This window comes from Podarcis liolepis, assembly GCF_965112155.1.
Source record: "Podarcis liolepis genome assembly, chromosome: 12".
NCBI lineage: Eukaryota > Metazoa > Chordata > Lepidosauria > Squamata > Lacertidae > Podarcis > Podarcis liolepis.
Window position 1 is genome coordinate 34,486,841 of NC_139563.1, and position 17,536 is coordinate 34,504,376.

General features: G+C 38.6%; 1 long non-coding RNA gene across 1 annotated transcript; it reads right to left on the reverse strand.

The window, feature by feature from the left end:
* Positions 1-15,144: 15,144 nt before the first annotated feature.
* Positions 15,145-16,774, reverse strand: LOC310690247. Its single transcript, XR_014518010.1, has 3 exons — positions 16,341-16,774; positions 15,387-15,500; positions 15,145-15,267 (listed from the first exon to the last, which is right to left on the reverse strand). It is a non-coding gene; the product is annotated as an uncharacterized lncRNA (long non-coding RNA).
* Positions 16,775-17,536: the final 762 nt, after the last annotated feature.

Below are 17,536 nucleotides of genomic sequence, written 5' to 3' on the forward strand. Positions count from 1 at the left end.
ACTGCCTCCAAGAGCCTACCCAGCACCTCAGTCACATCCCCTGATTCAAATGGAGCAGAGAGATAGAAGTGGGTGTCATCTGCATATTGGTGACACTTCACTCCAAAATTCCTAACCACGGCTTCCAGCTGCTTCATATGGACGTTCAGTAGTGTGGGAGACAAGATGGGACTCTGTGGAACACCAGAAGAAAGCTTCCATGGTGTTGAACAGTGGCCTTCCATAACTACTTTCTGAAAATGGCCCTGAAGGTAGCAACAGAACCATAGAAGTTAGGAAGCCAAGATGGACAAAGGTCAAGGGGGCAGGTGGCCCACAAGACTTCTTCAGGCATCATGTCTACATCCTTAGGCCATAATACAGTGGCGTAGCGTGGGGGGGCACAGGGGCAGTTGCCCCATGCGCAAAATTGTAAGGGGCATAAATTTTCAACATGCGAACTCCGTCCGTTTCTCTCCCTCCCCCCCACCCTCTCTTTATGGCCCTGGGTGCAGGCATCCCATGCTATGTCACTGTCACAGTAATCAAAACATATCTAGTACAGATGGAACAGACAGTCACTGGATGCCTCCCTAGGACTTCTTCTACCTGTGGTGTCCAGTGCTGTCGGAATCTGAGTAATTTTGTCCCTTACGTGCCTTGCAAAGTTGTTACAGTAGGCTGCCAAGGGTGTCAGATGTTCTTCTCAGAGCTATGTGTGCCACATGGCCTGTTATGTACTCCTGATGCTAGCCTGCTGCCCTCAGGCGCACTGTGGAGGATGCTAGCCCACCTCAGCACTGAAGTAAGATCCAACTACTAGTCAGTTTGGCTTCTATGTGTAGAATAAGAGGGATGGATGGACCATGTTGCCCTTCCCCTCAGGCAGCCCCTATCCCAGAGTGACAGGATTGGCTATGTGAGGCTGCTGTAATAAAAAGGGCTGTGAGAAGGATGCACTACCTTAGTTGTGTTTTGAACCCCAACTATATTCAACAGGTTGTGGTTAGGTGCAAAGCAGTGTTTGGAAAGTCATTTAGAGGTGGTTGAGAACCAACTTAATGTGAACTGCATTTGCAAAGCCAAGTAATTAGAGGAGATCAAGTAGAGTTATTCCAGGTCAATAGTTTTTAGAATGCGTTCCTAGGTTCTGGAGTTCTAAATGGGTTTCTCCATGACCAGATCAGAAAATGTGGATAAGCTTCCCGGAAGGGCAGCTTACCTTTACTGATCTTCTACTTCTTTGAGTCTTGAGTGCATCCTAGGGGGAATAGACCAACCACAAGGGCCTTCATGAATGGAGAATTGATTTGCATGCTATGGAGAATGTGAGTATTTAAGTTATCTTCCGTCTGAATCATGGTGGAAGAGAGCAGACTCACATCCTTAAACAGATGAGACAAAAGACATTTGAATCAGCAAATAAGTGTGGAAAACTGTTGGCTTGGCAAATGAAAAAAAGACAAAACCTTAATACCATTACGAATTTGGAAGTGGAAGGAAAGAATATACAGAATCCAGTGGAAATTAGAAAGTGCTTCCAGAGGTATTTTAAAGAACTATATACACAGGAGACGCAGAAAGAAATGGACATTGACAGATTTTTGAAAATAAATGGACTACAAAAAATCTCTCAGGAAAATAAGTTAATGCTGAATTACAAAATAATGGAGCAGGAAGTAGAAGGGGCCATTCAGAACATGCAATTGGGTAAATCCCCAGGACCAGATGGATTGACTTCAAAATACTATAGATCTCTGAAAGAATGGTTAATACAACCTTTAAAGGAAGTCTGTAATGAAATTCTGGAAGGGAAAAGGGCACCAGAGTCGTGGAAGGAAGCTTATATTACACTTATACCAAAAATAGAGTCTGAAAAGACACAACTCAAGAACTACTGCCCCATATCACTGCTTAATGTGGATTATAAAATTTTTGCGGATATTTTGGCTAAAAGATTAAAAAAGGTGTTAGCAGAAGAAATCCATAAAGATCAAGCGGGCTTTCTCCCGGGCAGACACTTGTCTGACAATACGAGGAACATAATTAATATTTTAGAAAAATTACAAGTGAAGATTAATACTAAAGCAGTTTTGATATTTGTGGACGCGGAGAAAGCCTTTGACAATATTTCTTGGAGTTTTATGAAGAAGAATTTACAGGGGATGGGGGTTGGTCAAAGTTTTGGAAATGGTATAGGTGCAATTTATTCAGAACAGAAGGCTAAATTAATTGTGAATAACGTAGTGACGGAAGAATTTAAGATTGAGAAAGGAACACGACAAGGTTGCCCAATGTCTCCATTGCTCTTTATATCGGTCCTGGAGGTTTTGCTAAATATGATTAGAAGGGACCAATTGGTTAAAGGTATACAAGTGGGAGCTAAACAGTACAAACTGAAAGCATTTGCTGATGATTTGGTATTGACTTTACAGGAGCCAGAATCTAGTACTAAAAGAGTACTGGAATTGATTCAAGATTTTGGTCAGGTAGCAGGCTTTAAATTGAACAAGATGAAAACTAAGGTTTTAGAGAAAAATCTAACTGTGATTGAGAGAGATAAGTTTCAGAAGGAGACAGGATTAACACTGGTTAAGAAAGTGAAATATTTAGGGGTTAACATGTCTGCTAAGAACGTGAATCTATTTAAGGAAAACTATGAAAAATGTTGGTCTGAAGTGAAAAAGGATTAGAAATATGGTCAAATTTGAAGTTATCACTGTTAGGCCGAATTGCTGTGATAAAAATGAACGTATTGCCAAGGATGCTGTTTCTGTTTCAAACACTGCAAATTTTGGACAAAATGGACTGTTTCAAGAAGTGGCAGAGAGATATCTCTAGATTTGTCTGGCAGGGCAAGAAGCCTCAAATAAAATTTAAGATATTAACGGATGCTAAAGAAAGAGGTGGATTTGCCCTGCCAGACCTTAAACTTTATGATGAATCAGCTGCTTTTTGTTGGCTGAGAGAATGGGTGCTTCTTGAAAACACTGATGTGCTGGATTTGGAAGGTTTCAACAATGTATTTGGTTGGCATGCATATCTGTGGTACGATAAGGTTAAAGCACACAAAGCATTAAAAACCATATTGTCAGAAAAGCACTGTTTAATGTCTGGATAAGATATAAGGATTTGTTAGAAAATAAAACCCCAAGATGGCTGTCACCAATGGAAGCAAAGGCTCAGAAAAAACTCAATATGGAGGCCAAATGGCCGAAGTATTGGGAAATTCTGGAGCAAGAGGGAGAAAGATTAAAACTGCAGAGTTTTGAAAAACTAAAAAACAGAGTGCGAGACTGGCTCCATTACTATCAAATAATGGAGGCATATAATTTGGACAAAAAAATAGGTTTCCAGGTGGAAAAATCAAAATTGGAAACAGAACTGTTAGACCCCAAAGTTAAGAATTTGTCAAGAATGTATAACTTGCTGTTGAAATGGAATACTCAGGATGAAACGGTGAAATCTGCTATGATTAAATGGGCACAAGATGTTGGACATAACATTATGATGGCTGCCTGGGAACAGTTATGGACCACAGGTATGAAGTTTATGCCATGTAATGCCTTAAAAGAGAATTTAATGAAAATGATTTACAGGTGGTACATAACACCAGTCAAGCTTGCAAAAATCTATCATTTGCCCGACAATAAATTCTGGAAATGTAATGAGACTGAAGGTACATTCTTCCACCTTTGGCGGACATGCCCAAGGATTAAGAACTTCTGGGAGAAGATTTATAATGAAATGAAAAATGTGTTTAAATATACCTTCCTGAAGAAACCAGAGGCCTTTCTCCTGGGTATGGTTGGCCAATTGGTGCCAAAGAAGGATAGAACCTTTTTTATGTATGCTACAACAGCAGCAAGAATACTTATCGCAAAGCATTGGAAGACACAAGATCTACCCACCCAGGAAGAATGGCAGATGAAGCTGATGGACTACATGGAATTGGCGGAAATGACTGGCAGAATCCGAGACCAGGGAGAAGAGTTGGTGGAAGAAGATTGGGAAAAAATTTAAAGTATATTTACAGAAATATTGCAAAATGAATGAATGTTAGAAGGATGCTGGAATGAAGTTATATGGCTTTAGCAGAAATGTTATAAAGAATTAAGTAAAAATAGATTGTTAATGGACCAAAGTGGAAAATTTAAGGTTAGACTGTCTTAAGTTAAATTTTAGAACGAAAATTGAGAAAGATGGAAAGGACTTGCTGAAATAGCTAATTGAACTAGAATACAAAAAAGGGAGGTGTGAGGAGGTCGATGAAACAAGTATATGACAGGTAAAGACATGGAAAGGTTGGATGTATTTTTAAATGTTTTTGTTCTTTTTTCTTCGTTGTTTTACTGTATTGTGGTTTTTTTGTTCTTTCTTTTTGTTTTTTCTTTTCTTTTTTGATATATTGTAAGGTATTGTTTTGTTTTGTTTAAATTTCTATTGTTCTTTTTCTTTTTTTGTAACCCTCAAACCCTTAATAAATATCATTTTTTAAAAAGAGAGAGAGAGAGAGAGCAGACTCACATCCACTAATGTCTAATACAGCTGGAGAAGCCTGGAGGAGATTTCAAGAATTGGCTTATTTGCTGCTTTTCTTGCCCCATGCTGATGTGGGAGGAGTGTCACTGCACATACTGATGTATCCTTATTCTGGCTGGCACCTAGCCTTTTTCGAAAGCCTCGCTTACTGTGGGATAAGCCATTTTGCATACTAGGGAAGAACAGATGTTCCTAGAGCAAGCGAGACACACATTCATGTGTCCTTGTTCCAATAACATTCAGGCATGGCAATCTCTTTAGGACTGGACCTTAATCACTAAAAAGTTATCTCACAAAAAACTAACTAACAATGTGACATTCTTGGTTGGACCGCAGAACTAGCTTGTGTCACCCTTTTCAAGATTAGTTATAAGGGTGGGTTTTGGAGCTTTTTTGCTAATAAATATTGGGGGCAATATGATTTGTCGATGCAACCCAGATTTAATATTTCAATAGGTGTCATTCTAAGGGCTGAGATGACAGAATTAGCACATGGAAAGTCTAAAATGATGAATGCAATCAAAGGTTGGTGTACAGTATAGCTGATCATTACCAGATGAGAGTCTAAGGCTGATCTGAGGAGAGTGAGCTGATCTGAGGAGGCAGGGCTTCCAACTCATGTCAATATGATGTCAAGGGGAGTCCCACAAATGTCATGAGGATCTTTTTATTAAGATCTCTCTCTCCTCCTCCTCCTTCTCCTCCTTAGTATTATTATTACCCTTCATCACTACTCTTTCTCTTTTTGGATATATCTAACTGTCTGCTTCAACAAATGTAACTTGCACAATTCTCTCAAAGACTGGTGGTTTATTTAACAGTTCGAATTCTCTCCGTATCTGTCCAGAAGCATTTATGCAGCTTGGTTTCATTATTTGCACAGATTTAAATTGAGGCATTGTGCTGAACGATTTAGGGAAATAATACAGCGGATAGATTATTCCCTGCGTGTTTGCTTGTTTGTTTGCATTTGAAATTAAGAAAGTACAACTCCATTGAGTTAAATTTTTTTACTTTGCAATAGTTAAGTGATTTAGGTAATAAAGGGGAGTGGGCCAAATAAAGGAAATACTGAATTTTAATCACTGAAACATGCAAGCAACGCTTTACCTTTTTGCTTCTGTAGACCATAATTGCTGCAGTCTAGACATGGGAACAGATGCATTGTAGAGCTTTATTACATCTGACGTTTGCCCTACTATGATAGTCTAATTATTTAGAAAATATAACCCTGCCTAAATTATTTCTAATTTGAATAATGCAAACATATAGATTCATTGTATTTTATCAAATGATAACTGTGAATAAGGAAACATATCAGTGTTTTTGTGGGGGAACTGAAATCTATAGTGACCAAGCTATTTAAATGTACTAACATTTTCTTTTCTTTTCTGCATGCTAATTAGATGGTAGCTATTTTCCTAGCTATGAAAAGGAACCTTAACTCCATCTTATGTAGAGCTATTCATAGTCCAGGAAAATCTTTTAAAAGAAAAGTTTATTTATAATTGCAAAAATTAAATCCTCCTGAAAATAACATGAGATTTCACACCCAACTATTGAATATCTAATTTAGGGGTTGTTGTTTTTTAAAAAAAATGGTTTTGGATACAGTTGATTTATATTGTTTTACAAGAATGGTGCTTTATCCTAAATCTGGTAATAAAATACAACAATCACTTCATATTTTCGCTGGGCGATGAGATTGTTAATTATCAACAAAGGTTACCCAATCAATATAAATGATTCAGTAAACTTAGATCTTTCTAAAACACAATTTTGAATTTATTTTCTACAGAGATGAAAATCCCCTTGCCTAACTTTTCCCAGCATTTAAATAAAGAAATAATGTAGCTGCAACTTTAAAATAATAATAATAATAATAAAGTAACAAGTTTACTTGAAAGGTATGGCCAATACCAGCATCATTTGAGTGGCTTTCATGGAAAAAAATTAATAGTAACCAGTTTCTTCCCCTTAACTAGAGGCAGAAAAAAAGCATGGTACTGAAATTATTTAAATTGACTCAGCCTTTTAAGCAAGTAAACACATTTTAACTAGTATTTTTCCTATTCCCTCCATTCATGCCTACTATAGAAATTAGCCTTCACTCTTCCTTCACTTACACATGGATACACACACTTGCATGAACACAAGAAAAATTTCTTTTCTCCTGTCAGCATTCCTACCCAACAATAGTTAGATTAGTGGAAATGAGGGCCTCCTCAGAGAAAGGGCATTCAGCCACAGAAGGCTCCCTGCAGGAACAGCTGGTAGGGGTTAATGGCTGCTGAACCTCACAGCTAGGGCCTATTCTCTATTGTGTGTTCAACTCCTGGGAAGGAGGGAGACTTGTGACAGCTTCTGGGGTGTGGAGGATCAGAGGTGTAGCAGTTAGGTCACAGAGGTAGTGTTCAGAGGAAAAGGCTAACCTTGGATTGGAAGAAAAATGAACTCTGAAATAGCAATGGCAAAGGCTGAAGTCTGCAGAAAATTGTACACAAACTGCCACCGAGGAAGCCACAAAGCATTATTTAGCAGCATGCCTTATAACCTTTTTGAATTCATATTGCAGTTGTTTAAAAAAGAGAGAGAGAGAAGAAAACCACAATTGAGCAGAGATGTTGGATGAATTATTCATCACTTGGAAGTGGACGGAGTCCAAATCGCAGCCACACACACACACACACACACACACACAGGCTAATGCATATTGTTTATATTGGCGCCCTAATCTCTTGGTGTTTGGTCCGTGGGATTACAGTGTGAATACTGTATCAAACACACCAGCCAGAAAAGCCCGGGTGATCATTTATGAAACAGCATGGTCAGGTTTAAATGAGGAAGGATCAATAAGTATGCCTTTCCCTCCGAAGTTGAGACCTTTTCCACACAACCTTCACCTCAGAACACAAGGAAGGAGTGCCGTTTAGCGGGAGACTAAGCGAGAGACAATGGGTCAGCTTGCATGTCAAAGTAAACCACAGTTCCTGGCTTATTGTGAACATGCCTCCGTGGGCTGTTCTGTTCCTCAAACTGGGAAGAAACAAACCACGACCCCTAACTTGGTATTACATCTGAACCAGGGATAGTGGTTTGTTTTGCTCCCAGCAAACCACGACCCATAAACCAAGAACAAACCATAGCTACAGATCATGGTTTGTTGGGAGCAGAGGGGAAACTGTGATCCCTGGTTCAGAAGTAGTATTAAACCAGTGAGCATAGTTTGTTTCCTGTCAGTATGAGTGGAAAGGAGTAAAACAGGTGAAAGTCACTCATGCAAGGCAAGCCATGGTTTATGGTGCAAAAATAGCCAATGAGAGCTTGAATCCATGTGTAAACTGATATATTATATGACTATTCTTCAAATATTTTATATTTGCATGGCTTCTTCAGGCTAAGTTTAGAAAAGGAGCAAGAGGAGTGTTTCTCCTTCCCAGGAAAAGCACATCCACCAAGCTAGACAGAATACCCTGAGTCCCAACCATTGGCTGCATGTACTTCCGGCTCTCCCACTTTTTTTGGGGGGGGGGTTACTCTATTACACTTAAGATTTGGCATATTATTTAGTTTGTTGTTGTTTCCTCCACATCAGTCTGCTATTTATCATATCCTAGACATCTGCAAATGCCCATTTTTAAGTACACTTTATTGTGGCATCATACCTTTTTTTTCTTTTTCTGTCAGCGCAGGAGACTTCTACATTACAGCTGTTATATGTCACAAAGGCTTAGAAGAACATTTTCTTACCTTTTAAAAAAGCAAGCTCCATGCTAATGCTGCTGCTTTGACTGAAAATCCCTGCTGTGTTTATTTAAACCTTTGCCTTTTGGGGGGGGGGGAGAGAGAGAGAGAGAGAGAGAGAGAGAGAGAAAGAGAGAGAGAGATATTGTTCCATGTGGAGTTTTCACCTGCAGCAGGAATCCATGAGATATTTTCACTGAGTGCACAGTGAGTCCATTGGAAATGTGCAGTGCACTCATTAACGTTCCCTCCAGTTTAGATTGCAATGGCTCATTGGAAACCTGAAACTAATGCCTGAGGTTTTTCAGAGGATACTTAAGAGGTGTTGAAGTGTGTCCTGCATTTCAGCACATCTTTGAATCTAGAAGAAAGGGGTTATAACATCATCAATTCCCAGTTTTCAAAATGAAAGGCAAAAATTTAGCAGTTCAAAATGGGAAAACCCTCAGACCTTTGCCCTGCATTTTGGGGGGTCCCTGGGCTAAGTGTGGTAAAGGATTTATATAATGCATTAGAACGTTAGAATGATTTGCAAGCATTTATTCACTAATTTCCACAGTACTCATATCCTAATCCAGTCTCATATCCTCATCCAATCTTGCCCTTGCCCTGCTGCTTTGCCCTGAGGCAACACAATATTTACCACTGCATCAGAGTGAACATCAATTGGGTTTTCTCTGGATTGACATTTGCTTCCATTTATCACTAAAGACCAGGTTTTCCTGGGGAAAGCAGCAAGGCAAGGACAAAACTGCTTCTATCTGTACCTAAAAACCACACACAAGCAGAAGTGTGGACAAGCCTTTAGCTGGGAAAGTTGAGATCTTTCTAGTCTTAAACTTTAAGAGGCAAGACTTGAAACGTGGCACAGTTCATTCTGAGCCAATAGCAGCTGCCACAGACTTCCCATAATTCACCAGCTGTTTGCAGGTTCTCAGAAAGGAAAACAGAATTCTGCATTTGTGAAAGTCTCCAGGTGTTAACATACCACATGCTCTGAAAGTGATAAAGATCCCTGTGTGAGAAGATGCAGATAATTGACTTTCCATGAAAGGAAAGGTTCCCACTTTCAACAGGAAGGTGCCATCCTGTCACTGTAAACCAAACAGGATTGGGTCTGTTAGCATTTTGCCACACCCAAAAAACTTGGGAGTTCAGGAAATGTGGACGTTTGCATAAATAATGTCTAGAATAGAAACAAAATTACAAGTGGGTGTTTTAATAAGGTTGCTGGGCATTTATTGAGGAAGGTTATGGAGAAACGTTAAAGGAAGAATGTCTAGAGAATCAGGTCTTTGAAATATTCACTATAGCATGCGTTGTTGTTGTTTTTAAAAAAATCTTAAAATATGGGGAAGGAAATCACAACCAGGCTTCATCTTTTTAATGTTTTACTTCAGCTGTGATAAATTGTTATGAATTACTACAAACAAGGCTCATTCAACCACAATGGTAGCTAATAATGACAGTGTGATTCACTACCAGTGTTAAAAGATGCCTTTATATTTGCTATTTCCTCTCAGTAAAAGAGAAGGTAAGAATCAAGGCCCTTGCTGACCTTATTGCACCTATATTCAATCGACTAGCAGAAGGATACAAAGGAATCTAAAATTAAGAAGTCAGGAAAATAAAATCCCAGTGACAGACTTTTATATTATGGGGTTGTTACATTTAATAAATTCCTGATCTCCCTGGGGTGCAGCAATTGACTCCCTTAAAATGTGTTTAATTTGGGTTCCTGAAACAAATTTTTGAGAGGATGTTGTTTACAAAAACCATGATGCTGTTTTTTTAAAAAACTACAGTGCAGGACAGGCAGTCTGCTACACAAGATGTGCGAAGTGAAAGGGTTAAGCTTTTTTCTGACTTTTGGATACAATGAAATTATGACAGGAAGAAAATTGTGCCATTTTAGCATGAAAATGCTTGTACAAATACTGTCGTTCCTTCCTTCTTACTTTCTTTATAATGCCTCTGCGATAGCTAAGATGACAGACACTTGACAGGTATCTGTAAGCATACAACCCAGGCAGCTCATTAAAGTTTTTCTTTCTATGCATCAGCTTTCACAAAGGCAAAAACCCATTAGCATTGACTATTTTGCAGATTAGAAGAATTAAGGGCTTCAAACGTTGGCTTATACTAAGCAATGTCATTTGTGAAGTGATGTTTGCTTTATTATTTCCCTTTCTCTCCCTCTGAAACTAGACTGACATGACTTTAGCTCAACGTAGGGCATAATGTTCAAACCCAAGGACTGGCTCACCGATGAAAGGAAACACATTCCCTTTTTATACATGACTGGAATGGCAAAAAGGGGAGACTTTACATGTACTATTTAGGCTCATTAGAGTCCTGATTATGATAGTTCTCCGGTGTAATCTTTAATCGACTTTGACACTAGATTTGCCCCGTTACAAATCCTGTCATGCAAATTAAGTCATTTGTGTTGTTTGATATGGAAAGATCTGCTATGAAATGAAAGATTAGTTCGCAGATGAGGCACCAGAGACTGATGCCCTTGTGCACCGTGCAACTGATTACAGGGATGAGAGCATCCATTTTTACACTGCTGTTAACATTTAGGAAAGCAGATTAAATTAACAGAGCTTATTTTGCTTCATATACGCGGCTATTCTGCGTAAGATTTCATAACCATTATTATTTTGCTGCACTAAAAAAAGGAGAAAGTGGTCGAGGTGAAATATCAGCATTGCAAAAAATTAATATATAATCTGACACATGCTTCTTCCTCTTTTTTTATATGTCCTTGAATGAGAAGGAATTCTTTCCCTCCCTTTTGGTGATCCAATATGGCTGAAATTTTGACATCAGCTTCCCAAATTGGAAAGCATAGAAGCCTATATTTTTTAAATTGGTATAAATGTAGTATAAATATACTTTTGTAAAATATCAGAAGCAGCATCATGACTGGAATACAGCCAGCCAATAAAAATGCAGTACTATATAACTTTGAATTTTCTTGTTCTTCTTCTTCAAGAGAGACATTTATTTGCCTTCTATTCTGGTCATACAGCACCACTGCTTTATGACATATGTGTGGTGGGTTATTGTTGCTTTAATTAGTTTAGATGCATTGGTTCAAAAAATAAAAATAAGACAAGTATTTAAATGCAATTTGTAAGTAATAAAAATGATCACCACTCTTCATAGGTTGTCTAAACGAACAAAAGTACTAATTATTAGGTATGGAGTGAAACCAACAATATTTATAACAAGGTTCTACTTGGTACCATTCAGTCAGGGAAGACCATCAAGATACAAGCAAAGGGAATAATTGCACCAGGGTGTGGTCTCAAGACAGTCCTCTCCAAACATCCTTCACTGGGTTTCTGGGGCTTGAAGAAATCCTCTTACTTCTGTTTAAAACCCTGTTGTTTCTTCTGCCTTTACAGCCATTTATTTCATGTTATTCGCCACAGGAGCTGGTTAGTTAAGGTTTGGCAAATCGCTTTGTCAGACAAGCTGATGCAGCAAAATACAGTACTGAGGGGTATGACAAATAAGGACAGATAACGTGTACCGGTAGTTACATCAATGGTTTCCATCCTGAATGCAGAAGGGAAGGCTGTCATAAGGAATAATCTGTTTCCAAAGACTCCACTCCTGTTTGGTTTGTTTTGTAATCAACTGTATGTAAGAACTCCACAAATGTATTTGGTGGTTTGATTGGTTTATTTTTTATATATATATATATATATATATATATATATATATATATATATATATATACACACACACACACACACACACACACACACACACACGAAAAAGTAATAGCAATAACAGGGGAAATAAATGTAAAACCTTGAAAATTTTCAGGTGGAATAAAGACAATAATGAGGGCGCAAAACGTATAGCAAAAGAAGTAAGAAAGAGCCAGGACATATAAAAAAATAGTTTGATATGATCATACCAGAACAATCATATGAAGACAGAACATTTGACCAAAACAAGTTTGGGTTGGCTTAGGCTATGAATGGATGCTAGTTCTCAGAGAAATTGTCAATATACTTTTGCTCAACGCCAACATGATTTTTTTCCATGTGCAGCTAATTCCATACAGCTAATTCCCAGAGTCCTTGATGCCATCAGGCATATGGTGAATAATATGGCAAAGCTTACAAATAATCTAGATTGTCCTAAAAAAGTAAAGTCAGTCTTAGATTTGGAAAACAGGTCCATTTAAGATGGAGCCAACTGCTTCAAAACTAGTGACCAGTAGCTTTCAGCCATCTCACAAGCCCACTGCATATGTAGCAAGGTGCCAATCTCATTGCCACATCTCTAGCACTTAGGGTTAATCCTGTATCCAGAAGGACAGTCATGTTAGTGTTTTGCAGTTTAGGAACCAATAACCTGGAAAACAAAAGATTGTCTCCAATGCTAGTCCTACACAGAGTAGACCCATTGAACTTAATGGACCTGTTAGACATGCTCATTAATAGGTCAGTGAGTCTATTCTGAATAACACTAGCATTGGACACATTGTGAGCTATCTTCCAAAAGATTTTTTCCAAAATCTCAATATTCCACAGTTCTTTTTCCCCTTTAAAAATATGAAAACACCAAATAGTTTTACAGAATACTGTTTATTGGTAACATTCAGGTGCTCTCCTTGGTAACAAGGGCTTGAGTATATTATGTGTTTTCCATTATACATTTATATATGTTAATGTATTAAAATATACAGTAGTGCCTCGCAAGACGAAAAGAATCCGTTCTGTGATTCTCTTCGTCTAGCGGTTTTTTCGTCTTGCGAAGCAAGCCCATTGACGGATTAGCGGATTAGCGCTATTAGCGGCTTTTAGCGGCTTTTAGCGGCTTATCGGCTTATCGGATCAGCTGATAAGCGGCTTAGCGGCTTAGAAAAAACCCTCAGGAACTCGCAAGACATTTCCGTCTTGCGAAGCAAGCCCATAGGAGATTCATTTTGCGAAGCACCTCCAAAACGGAAAACTCTTTCGTCTAGCGAGTTTTCCGTCTTGCGAGGCATTCGTCTTGCGGGGCACCGCTGTAATACAATATGTACAAACATAACCAATCAATTCCACACCCAAAGAAATTACAAATATACAACTTATATATCACAAGTCAAATCACTAAGACTAAAGATGCTACTGTAATACAGGCTTCTTTCAAGCAAGTATCCATTCTTGTAACTTTGCCTGCTTGAAAAGGATAGACGTGGTTTGTTTTTCACATTATATTAAAGAAACACAATTTGTAATTGGCAATAATATGTTGGTAGATTTTCACATTCCCAGTGAAAAAGGTGGCATTTCCCATGTTATCATTAATGACAACATGGAGGTGACACGGCATGTAACAAGTATCCACTGACATTTCCATTGTGATTATTCCATCACTGACAATGTTTTTCTACCTAAATCCTAACCATTCCATAAATAAATGCATTTCAGGTGAGAGCAGTAGACCTGACATAGCCCTGTGGGAGGCAGGAAGAAGGTTAATAAGGAAAGAGCAAGGAAAAGACTTACAATGGGTTAGGTGGTTGACATAAGAACTCATAAACCACAAAATTTATAATATTTATTCATGGAAATATAGTCATAACCAAGTGTGTCCTTAGTGTCCTTTCTTGAGAACATGACAACTCTCGATGCTAATTTTGCTATCTTGAGTGCAGTCCTGTGGAGGTTATTCTTGTGTGTGAGCCCAGCAGAAATCAGTCAGACTTGCATACCTGTAAAAGATCTCAGGTCACTCGTCTTTAGGCTGTGATCATGACATTCCTGCTGCATGATTGCAGTCATGGGATTGTTGTCTTTCACATGACGGTATATGTTTTGACTCCACAGAGTGGGAAGTGACGGAAACAGGATGTTTGTGTTACTGTGTTCCGTGAAGCGGGGCTATTGTCCTTTGTTCTTTTTCTCTTTGCTGTCTGATGCTAGAGAGAGAGGGAGCCATGTTGCAGTGCTCCGTGTGTGTTTGTATGTAAATAAAATAGATTAGCCAAAATGCTGAGTTGCTGAGGTCTGTTACGCAAGTTGCGCAAACTCTGCAGATTCCTAAGTGTGCCGGTGTCGGTTGGCATCAGTTGCTGTGATGTTCGGGCAGAAGAAAGCTTTTGAAGCTCCCAAACAATCGACCAGGAGGGAGGGAACATGCCAGTCGGGCATGTGTCTCTGCCAGGGTCCTACTCGAGTGTAGGCTGAGCTTCTGACAGATATTACATACGGAAGAAAAGAGAGGGGGAAACTCAGAGGTGCGCAAGAAATTGTGGTTTATTGCAGTCAGATGTGTTTCAAAGACGCATCCACAAGAAGAGAGAGAAACTACTTTAAACAGCCATAACACTACAGTGGTACCTCAGGTTAAGTACTTAACTCGTTCCGGAGTTCCGTCCTTAACCTGAAACTGTTCTTAACATGAAGCACCACTTTAGCTAATGGGGCCTCCCGCTGCCGTCATGCGATTTCTGTTCTCATCCTGAAGCAAAGTTCTTAACCTGAGGTACTATTTCTGGGTTAGCGGAGTCTGTAACCTGAAGCATATGTAACCCAAGGTACTACTGTAGTTTCCAAAATAGCTCAATGGTAAGTCAGTTTGGTGATGACAGGAAAGTCTTCAACACATAAGCATGACGTTCCCTCTGGGCTATATTGCAAGTCATTGAAGTAGAGAAAGTAGCCCTCTTCCATTGTTTCAAGTTTTGCCTCTGACCTAGACATGTTCATTATAAATATGTCTCTTGAGAGCTCACTCCTTTCCATGTGACTGTAAACCAAGGAAATGCAACAACAACAACAACAATTCATTTTTTATACCCTGTCCGTCTGGGTGGGTTTCCCCAGCCACTCTGGGCGGCTTCCAACAAAAGATAAAAAATACCTTAAAACATCAGTCATTAAAAACTTCCCAAAACAGGGCTGCCTTCAGATGCCTTCTAAACATTAGATAGTTGTTTATTTCTTTGACATCTGATGGGAGGGCGTACAGTATACACCAACAGAACTGTAACATCAACAGAAAGAAAAGAAAAAAAGCTAATATATGTAATAGCAGATTTATTACAGTACCATCAGACAAACTCAAATAAAATAGCAACAATAATTCCCCCCCTTCCAACTCACTTTTTGTGTGCGAATATATAGAAGTGTGAAACTGGTGTCGCAAAAATGGAAACCTTTTTACTATCTGAGGATACAAAGAAATGGTGCCAAACAGCTGCAAAGGACTTCAGTTTCCTGCAACAAAAGTACACCATAATTTTAATACAAATGAAAACAGAGATCCTGTACTTTTAGTAGCCACTGGCCTACTTATTAGAACCTCCTCTTACTGCTCACAACCAGGAAACACATAAATTCTTTCCAATTCAAGAGATCAGGGAATCATCGAAGCATCCCAGCATGGCACCTTTGATCTTTAGTGAGTGACTGTCCCACCATTTCTGTGATTGTGGCTGAGTAATTTTTTTAGTGATAGGATGCTAATATTTGTTTATTTTTAAAATTGGACCTACTCTTTTGATTAACTTTGATATTATGGACCATATCTGCCTAATGAATATAACAGGGTCATCTGTAGCCTATTTTGTATCAAAGAAGACAGATTAATGATTGAAACAAACACAGATTCTCCTCAAGGACTCTGAGGAGGATCATGTATAAAACATATTAACCCAAGAGTTGACAAGGTATTACAAATTTCCCACAACTGATTGAATACACAGATAATCTTACTATCTCCCTGATAACATTTGCAAAATGAAATTCTTGAGTGCAACCGAAGCCATATTTTTTTACTGAGCCTGTCATCTGGAAATGACATACTATAAAAATGCCAGGGTCCATGAAAAACTAGATATTAGATATATACAATTATAATAAACGGGAATGAGATACACATAGCAGAAATTCTTAAGAAGAATAGAAAGACTAAGGTGATGAAGTATGTTTGTTGTAGTTTTTGTACATACTATTCCATTGTTTTCTAATTTCCTTTTCTTAATATTGCATCATAGAACTATAAAAAAGTGATTTTCAGTTAATTTCTAGGAATACCATTGAAATTAACAGGATTACATGATTGTAAAATGATGTAGCAGTTGATAAGATGGGCTAACCTGGGTGGAAAAGATGACTAATATAACTGTTTGCACATGTACACACACTTTCAATCCAGACTGTTTTCTTAGATTTATTTAAGACTGTAAATTTCAATTTTATAGTAGCTGTCTCACAATTTGTTCTGTTTTGCAAAATGTCATCTGCCGCCATTCAACATTCTGCAAGGATGAAATAAAGGACACGTGTGTCTCATATTTTCCCCCACCCAGGAGACAATTTTCTGTGTCAAGCTGCTTGGGGCTGCCTGCATTATAGTAATGGAGTCCATAAAATGTAATAAGCAAAAGGTGTACTTTAATTAGCCAAGTCATGCTTTGAATGAATAAATCATGTAGATGCATCTGCAAGGCTTACACAAGTTTAGCTCATTATAGTAACTGAAGATAGAGTTTGTTGATAACAGAGTGCTCAGTTCTAGCATTGTGATCCAGGTCAAGCACTTGACAAACTTTTGTCATGATCCTGCCTGGGAGGCTGAAACTACGGCAACTTGTTTGTGGCTTTGTGGGTGGGTAGCTGAATGGATGCAGCATTTTACTGCCAAATATTGTTTGCCTAAAGAAAGGAAGGTAATTGGCTGTTGTCTCTTATGAACCACAGAGGTCATGTCTCCCAGCACCCTGAACACACAACATTTCCAAGGATTCTTTGGGGATAGCCATGATTGTTTAAGCAATATGTGTGTTTTAAATGCATTGCGTTGATGTGGTCAGAAATACCAAGAAGGCTCGGAAGAGGACTTTTATTACTACTATCCCCAATTGCCTCTTTTGGCTACTGCTCCTATAACTACTGAGAACCAGGGCTAACCACCTAAGTGAGGAGAGGCACCAATCAGCAGGGTAACTGCATCCTGTTGCTAGGCAAACTTCACTACCAGAGGAGGCCTATGTCCCCTGTAGGGATGGAAGGACCAAACAATTTCTGGTTCTCTCAGTTTCTCATTTTTTCCAAACTTAAATTCAATTTTCCCCATTTCGCAGTAATATGTGACTTAATTGCTTATTTTAAATCCTCATGAAATGAGTATTAGATCATGTTGGAAACATAAAGAGAAGGATAGAGATTTATATCATATGTAGTGGACACGTGACAAAGTAAGATCATTTTGGGAACTAATCTACAATGAACTGAAAAAGATGCCTAAATCT